Source organism: Mandrillus leucophaeus, unplaced genomic scaffold (assembly GCF_000951045.1).
Source record: "Mandrillus leucophaeus isolate KB7577 unplaced genomic scaffold, Mleu.le_1.0 Scaffold233, whole genome shotgun sequence".
In the NCBI taxonomy this organism is placed as follows: domain Eukaryota; kingdom Metazoa; phylum Chordata; class Mammalia; order Primates; family Cercopithecidae; genus Mandrillus; species Mandrillus leucophaeus.
In genome coordinates, this window is record NW_012102399.1 from 4,710,450 (window position 1) to 4,718,414 (window position 7,965).

The 7,965-nt window shown below is 43.4% G+C and overlaps 1 pseudogene; it reads left to right on the top strand.

Annotated features, from left to right (window-relative positions):
* Positions 1–789: 789 nt before the first annotated feature.
* Positions 790–1,521, top strand: LOC105541120 (annotated as a pseudogene).
* Positions 1,522–7,965: the final 6,444 nt, after the last annotated feature.

A 7,965-nucleotide genomic window follows, 5' to 3' on the forward strand; every position in this document is an offset into this window, starting at 1 on the left:
AGTGTAAACATAACTTTTATATGACTGGGAAACCAAAAAAAATTGTGTGACTCACTTTGTCATGGTGTTCTGGAACTGACCTTGCAATATCTCTGAGGTTTGCCTATAATTAATGGGTTATTTGTGTTGGGCATCATTTAGTACTGTGGATACAAAATTGATTGTCACTAATTCCCTTTCCTCACCCCATTGAGGGCCTCAAGTTTTAGAGGAAGAAAAGTGTAGCTTCCATATCTCAGAAAATAGGTTAAAATATTGTAGAACCCTAAGTAATAGTTTAAAATATTAGTGATTACTGGCATCTGTACAATTATTTATGGCTTAATAAACCTTTTCCATCATGGTCTTAGTCTGTTTTATGCTACTACATCAAAATACCTGAGACTGGCTAATTCATAAAAAACAGGAATTTATTTCACACAGTTCTGGAGGCTGAGAAGTTCAAGATCAGAGTGCTGGCAGTTTCAGTGTCTGCTGAGGGGCTGGTCTTTGCTTCCAAGATGGCACCTCATTTTTGTCTCCTCCAGAGGGGAGGAGTGCTGTTTCCCCACACGGCTGAAGGTGGAAGGGTAAAAGGGATGAACTCCCTCTGTCAATCTCTTTTGTAAGGGCACCTAATCTCACTCACAAGGGAGGAGCCCCATGGCCTCATCACCTCTTAAAGGCTCCACTTCTTAATACTATCCCACTGGCAGCACCTGAATTTTGAAGGGGAAACATTCAAATCACATGATTTCATTTCAACCTTGGACAATGAAGTTACACATGGATGTAACATATGGGTAATTTTCTGGTGAGAGCAAAGAGCAGGTGGCCAACTCTGCTTTTGTGGACCGAGTGTGGAAGCGGGACTTCAAGGTAGTCTCTATGACTGAGTCCACTGATGAGTACTGTGTGCAACAGCTCAAGGAATTTGATGGGAAGAGCCTGGTCTCAGTGACCAAGGAGAGTCTGGAGCTACCTGAGGATAAGGAGGAGAAGAAAATGGAAGAGAACAAGGCAAAATTTGAGAACCTCTGCAAGCTCATGAAAAAAATCCTAGATAAACAGGTTGAGAAGGTGACCATCTTCAATAGGCTTGTGTCTTCACCCTGTTGCACTGTGACCAGCACCTGTGGCTGGACAGCCAATATGGAGCAGATCATGAAAGCCCAGGCACTTCGGGACAACTCTACGATGGGCTACATGATGGCCAAAAAGCACCTGGAGATCAACTCCAACCACCCCATTGTGGAGATGCTGCAGCAGAAGGCTGAGGTTGTCAGGAACAGCAAGGCAGTCAAGGACCTGATGGTGCTGCTGTTTGAAACCGTGCTGCTCTCTTCTGGCTTCTTCCTTGAGGATCCCCAAACTCACTCCAACTAGATCGACCACAGGATCAGGCTAGGTCTATCGAGGATGAAGTGGCAGCAGAGGAACCCAGTGCTGCAGTTCCTGATGAGATTCTCCAGTTTTGAGGGCAATGAGAATACGTCTCGCATAGAAGAAGATGAAGAATTTATACCTTGGGTCTTCATATAGTGTCCCCACGATTCTCACCACAGCCTCGAGTGTCTTGTCCTACATGGCTCCCTCTGCGAATGTCTAGTGTCTTTTCCTCTCCTGTCCTTGTGACTAAGGCAGGAAACAAGGGCCTCAAGCCCCATTCCCTCCCTTCTCTGACAACAGGATTGGATGTTACATATTGTGGTTTTATTGTTTGTTCATTTTGTTCTGAATTTAAAGTATGCAAAATAAAGAATATGCTGTTTTTATTTTAAAAAACTCAAAACATATGAGTGATTTTGTGAATAAAGACAAAAGTGTGTTCCTAAGTCCAGGGGCTCCCTTGGTGTCACGTGGTTTCTAGGCGGCAGCTCTCCACAGCACGCTGCCGTCAGGAACACTTTCCAAACCTCCATTATGTCCGTTGTAGACTCATACAATCAGCCATAGAATTTCAAGTGCTTAACATTTCTCTGGTTTTTCTGTCTGAATTTTTCTGCATTTGAAAATGAGGGGGACTGCTACCTGGAATTATGAAAAGCTGGCTTCTAATTGAATGGGCTTAAAGTGTTGAGTGCAGGGCAGATTTCAGCAGACAGCCCAGGTCAGAAGAAAGCTGAATTTAAGACCTGCTGTAGAATAAATATTTGTGATTCCTCAAGCAGTTCTTGTCTCTTAATGTATGGCATTTTCAAAGTGCTTACAGTCTGTACCCTGATTGATGCTTATGTTTAAAGAAGTATAGAAATTGCCATCAGTACCTGCTGATCCCACCAGAATATTAAGCTAAACAGAGAAAATGTATGTGTTCACGGTTACAGGCACAATTTATAGTTCTTGGAATACAAGTTGATATCTACACAAAATAGATGTGTAAACAGAGGAATGCTTTTTGATTATTGAGAGTGGTTTGCTTGTGCCGTGTTTTTATCTGAAACTAAAGAGACATCAGTCTGTAATTTTCCTACAGCTCTACAAGCCTAAGTATAATCTGAGGTGATGTGTGCACGAAGAGACCAAAAACCTATCTTCTACAAACTGGGCCTGGTGCAATAACACCATCAGGAACCTTATCCTAGAACCTATAATTTTCGTGATAGCTGACAGACTTGGAGTCTAAGCTTATAGGATGTTGTTTTGGTGACAACAAAAATGATGGAAGAAAAGATGCCTTTGGCTCATAACAAGACAATTTCATTTAACATAAAAGTATTTTAGGCAGGGCGTGGTGGCTCACGCCTGTAATCCCAGCACTTTGGGAGGCTGAGGCAGGTGGATCACCTGAGGTCAGGAGTTCTAGACCAGCCTGACCAACATGGAGAAACCCCGTCTCCACTGAAAATACAAAATAAGCCAGGTGTGTTGGCACGTGCCTGTAATCCCAGCTACTAGGGAGGCTGAGGCAGGAGAATCGCTCGAACCTGGGAGGCAGAAGTTGCGGTGAGCCGAGATCGTGCCATTGCACTCCAGCCTGGGCAACAAAAGTGAAACTCCGTCTCAAAAAAAAAAAGAAAAAAAGAAAAAAAAGGTATTTTAGAGGATTAAATATTCACAAATTGATTTACACTTTAGAAGATCTGGCACATATACTTGGAACAATTTTTGACAACTATCCCCTCTCCTTCCGACTACAGGTTGTGCTTCTACAATCTTTTTTTTTTAAATTGTGATAAAATATACAAAACATAAAATTGACAGTCACTTTGGTTCACGCCTATAATCCTAGCACTTTGGGAGGCTGAGGCAGGAGGATTGCTTGAGGTCAGAGTTTGAGAAGAGCCTGGGCAACATAGCAAGATCCTATCTCTTCAAAAAATAAAAAAATTTAGCCAGGTGTGGTGTTGCATGCCTGTATCCCAGCTACTCAGAAGGCTGAGGCAGGAGGATCTCTTGAGTTCAGGAGTTTGGGTCTGCAGTGAGCTATGTGCCACTGCACTTTAGCCTGGGCAACGGAATGAGACTATGTCTCAAAAAACAAAAACCCAAAAATTACCATTCAAACCATTTTTAAGTGTACAATTCAGTGGTATTAAATATGTTCACATCTACAGTCTTGAGTTCTCTTGGTGTTTTGTTTAGGACTGACTTCCTTTCTTCTCTCTTAGTTTATTATTATTTTTCCTTGACTTCACTCTTACCATTCCAAAAAATAGGCAGAAAATTCTGAAGCTTGGTACAAAAGGGGAGAAAGAACCATAGAACTTGTGGAAGGCTATCTCCTCAGGAACTGAAGGAGTGGGCTGCTGGGGCCTTTACTTGTGCCCTGCCTTCTGCTGTGGTAGCAGAAGGACCCTCTCCTGGGCTGCAGTGGGGCTGGAGGGCTGGGCAGTAGTGGGAGGAGGAAAGACATCAACTTCCCAGAAAGAGTTGGAAGCCTTTTCTGTTTCTATGGCAGGGTCGTCCTCAACCCTGTGGAAACTAAATAGACCTTTTTATGCCTTGAGACTCTTCCACTGCCAAACTCTAACCGATGGGCCCTCAGGTTCTATGGAGGAGGAGGAGAGGAATAAGATGTTTAGTGTTGAAGGACTCTGATCTGAAAAGGACTGGAAGAAAGAGAAGGGGGTTTCTATATCCTGAGGCGCAGGTGCTCGAACACCAACATGACACAGGTCTGATAGTTGGCATAGGGCCTAAGATGCTTGGGACTGGCAAAATGCTTGTGCTGCTGCCTAGGAGGAGTGGCTAGATCAGAGAGGATCCATCTATCTCAACCCCACAGCTTTAGGAAAGAATAGAGTTATCATAACTTCAACATAGATGGAAATTGATCTTAGACAGAAATTTACCAGCTGCCAGAGTATGGAGGTTCTCTGGTATTGCTTACATAGACAGAATGGGGCTGAAGGCAGGGAGTCCTAGTCATATACTGAGATGAAAACTCAACACACAGTGTCGAGGTTTGGCAAGCCTCTGCCTTATGGAAAGCCCCTAAGCAGGAGAGCAAAAGGGAGTAGACAGCCTTGTTACACTGCAGTGTGAACCTGTGAAAGTCTCAGTAGCTCAAGAAATCTTTCTTATAATTTGGCAAGATTAGAGAGAAATCCACTCCTGAATTCCTTAGCAGAAGTTGTAGATGACCTTGGGTGAAGATTTCCATCTCAGCATACAGTTTTAGCTTGCAGAGAGATTTATTCAAATCAGCTGAAAAACCATTGAGCCTACCATATGAAGGCAACTGCAGTGGACATTCAAGGATGGGTAAGACATGGTCCTTGCCTTCAGGGATTTTACAGGATAGTGTGGAGAGGTGCATGGATACCTGTGTGATGGGATGGCATAAATGTTGTGAACTAACGTAAATGCACAGCACTGACTTTCTTTAAGACTTCATTTCTGGTATGGAGAGCATATTAAGTCAGTAAATGAAATAGAGTTATGAGGAAATCCTCTAAGAAAATCACTAATTAATCAATTTATTTCAATATGTACTGATCTTCCATGTACCAGGGACTAAGTCGTTGAAAATCTAAAGAAAAATAATCATGGTCCCTGTTCTTGCAAGGCTGCCATACAGGACGGGGAGACTGACAGCCATCAGTAATGCATTACAAGGAGAGGCATCAGCCCCCCTTGACTTTACACCTTTTTTTGGGTGGAATTTCCAGGACCACTTGGACACTGCAGCTTCCTGATTAATAAAATCACTGAAGGAGAGGCACAACCCCATGGTGCTTGGGTAGACAGGATAAGGAAGGGCAGTGCAAAAAATGGCAGGAAGGAAGATAATTCTCCAAGTGTCTGAACATTGTCACCACCAGTGCCCACTCTGCCATGTTGAAACCTCTCTAAGACAGCCTGGTTAAAACTGCAGCTTTTCTAAGTGGCCTGCGAATGTTTGCCAACCCTACAGTTGAACTCATCTTCCCCACCTTATTTATTTGCAGGATTATCACAGCTTGTCCATGCCCTGGGAAGGCCAACAGGATATGGCTACAGCCCAAGTTGATTTCCATTCCCTCTGAAGTCCAACCAAGGGGTCAGGGAGATAGCCTTAGGGACCAGACTAGAGCCTCACCTGGCTGACTGGTTGCTGAGTGCCACATCTGTTGCTTTCAGAGCAGCCGGGGAGAGTGGAATATCATGGGCCTTCTAGCAACATGGTGGGCATCTTCACCAAGCATGTCTTGGCTCAGGCTGTTGTAACAATCCTATGGACTGGAGGCTTTAATGGCAAACAGTTCTGTCTCACAGTTCTGGAGGGTGGGAAATCAAGGTGCCAGCAGACCTGGCAGCTAGTGAGGGCTGGCTCCCTTGTTTGGAGACAGCCTTCTTACTGTGTCTTCATATGACTGAGAGAAAGAGAATCTCGTGTCTCCTCCTCTTTTTAAAAGGGCACTGATCCAATTTATGAGGGCACCACCCTCATGAAATAGAGTTATAAGGAAATCCACTAAGAAAATCACTAATTAATCAATTTAGCCCACCTCCTGATACCATCGTATTAAAGAGAAGGTATCAACATATGAATTTTGGAGGTTCACAAACCTTCAGTTCCTAGCACAGCAGGCTGGAGTTTTGAACTTCATGTTAGAATAGAGGTTAACCATGTGGGCTGTGATGTCATGCTGCCTGGGGACAGATTCCCACTCTGGAAATTGCTAGCTGTTTAACTGTTGTCAGGTTTCTTTGCCTTGCCAAGTGTCAAAATGGAGATGTAAAAAACCCAAAATAATAATAATGCTGGGGGTGTTGGGACACATAAGTAAAAGAATGCATGTAAAGCCATTAGCACAGTGTCTGTCACATGGTGCTTAATTATGTTAGGTTTATAAACCCTTCACGGGGGTTCCCACCACCCAGGGATTGAGCAAAACCCTTGGAGTGCCCGGGCTGGTGTGGGAAATAGAAATACCACTTGAATCATATTGTAACTTGAGATGGTCTGATGGGCCACTTTCCCCTCTTTCAGATGAGGTTGAATGGGATACAATTACAATTTCTTAGTTTTTTTCAACTTTAGCAGAAAGGGTATAATTTTAATAAGATGAAAGGAAGCCTGCAGGCTCCTGATAACAAAGACTATCACAGGCCACCCTTGTGTGTCTGCAGCTTCTCAGATCATCTTGAGGAATCCAGATTAATGAATGTGCAGTAAAGGGATGACATTGGTGCATGCCAACAGGACCTTGCTTTCCCTATGGGGGGATGGGGGAGGGGGAAAAGGAACTCAACTTGAGTCCTCTTTCAATAATTGCTGCTGTTTAAATGGGGGTGGTGGTATACATGTGTTTTAGAAAGACTCCTGTGAGCATTCCTGAGCTCTATTCCACCAGGGTGGCAGCTCTGGTTTGTTCAATTGCCTGGTAACAGTTTAGAGTTGACTTAGGGAAAAACCATATATTCCTAGCTCTGTTTTTGAAAGAGACCAAGTAAATATTCATATTAGAGTTTAATTAAAATGTGCATATATATTATTCTCTTAAATAAGTGTTTACACTGGCCCCATTCTTTCCCTTTATGTTGCAAGTAAACAAAACTAATATCTAACTTCTGTACTATTTTGGTTCAAGAAAACAACACAGAATCTAAGATTACCTCCCACACCCCACTTTCTGCCAGCTCTAGAATGGCTTTCTCCTTCCTTCCAATGTTTTTTTTCCTTCATTCACAACCTTATTGCCCAGTAGTTAACACTGATGCAGGAAAGACATATAAAAATGTAATGCATTCAAAACTGTCAAGCCTCGAGTGACTTACTATATTCAGATTCCATCTTGAAAATGGCAACTTTCACTGACATCCCCCTTGGCCCTCCCAGTTGTCAAGGGAGTAGTCTGAGAACAGTAGACCACAGAGCTGCTAGATAGCTGAGGAGTGTGACATCTCCACTGAGGCCTGTGAGAGAAGCATAGGTCCAATGTAGTTAAAACCTAGAGGATGTACGGATTAGTAACTGCTATTGTCACTTGTCTGATCTATGTCAGGTACTGTACAAAGTATTTAACAAACATTTCTTTTTATTTATTTATTTGTTTTAAATTTCACTTTAAGTTCGGCGATAACATGTGCAGAATGTGCAGGTTTGTTACATAGGTATACATGGGCCATGGTGGTTTGCTGTACCTATCAACCTGCCTGTCATCTAGGTTTTAAGCCCAGTATGCATTAGGTATTTGTCCTAATGCTCTCCCTCCCTTTACCCCAACCCCCCAGCAGGCCCAGGTATGTGACGTTCCCCTCCCTGTGTCCTCATTGTTCCACTGCCACTTATGAGTGAGAACATGTGGTGTTCGGTTTTCTGTTCCTGTGTTTGCTGAGAATGATGGCTTCCAGCTTCAACCCTGTCCCTGCAAAGGACATGAACTCATTCTTTTTTATGGCTGCATAATATTCCATGGTGTATATATGCCACATTTTCTTTCTCTCTTTCTTTTTTTGAGATGGAGTCTCACACTGTTGCTCAGGCTGGAGTGCAGTGGCGCGATCTCGGCTCACTGCAAGCTCTGCCTCCGGGGTTCATGCCATTCTCCTGCCTCA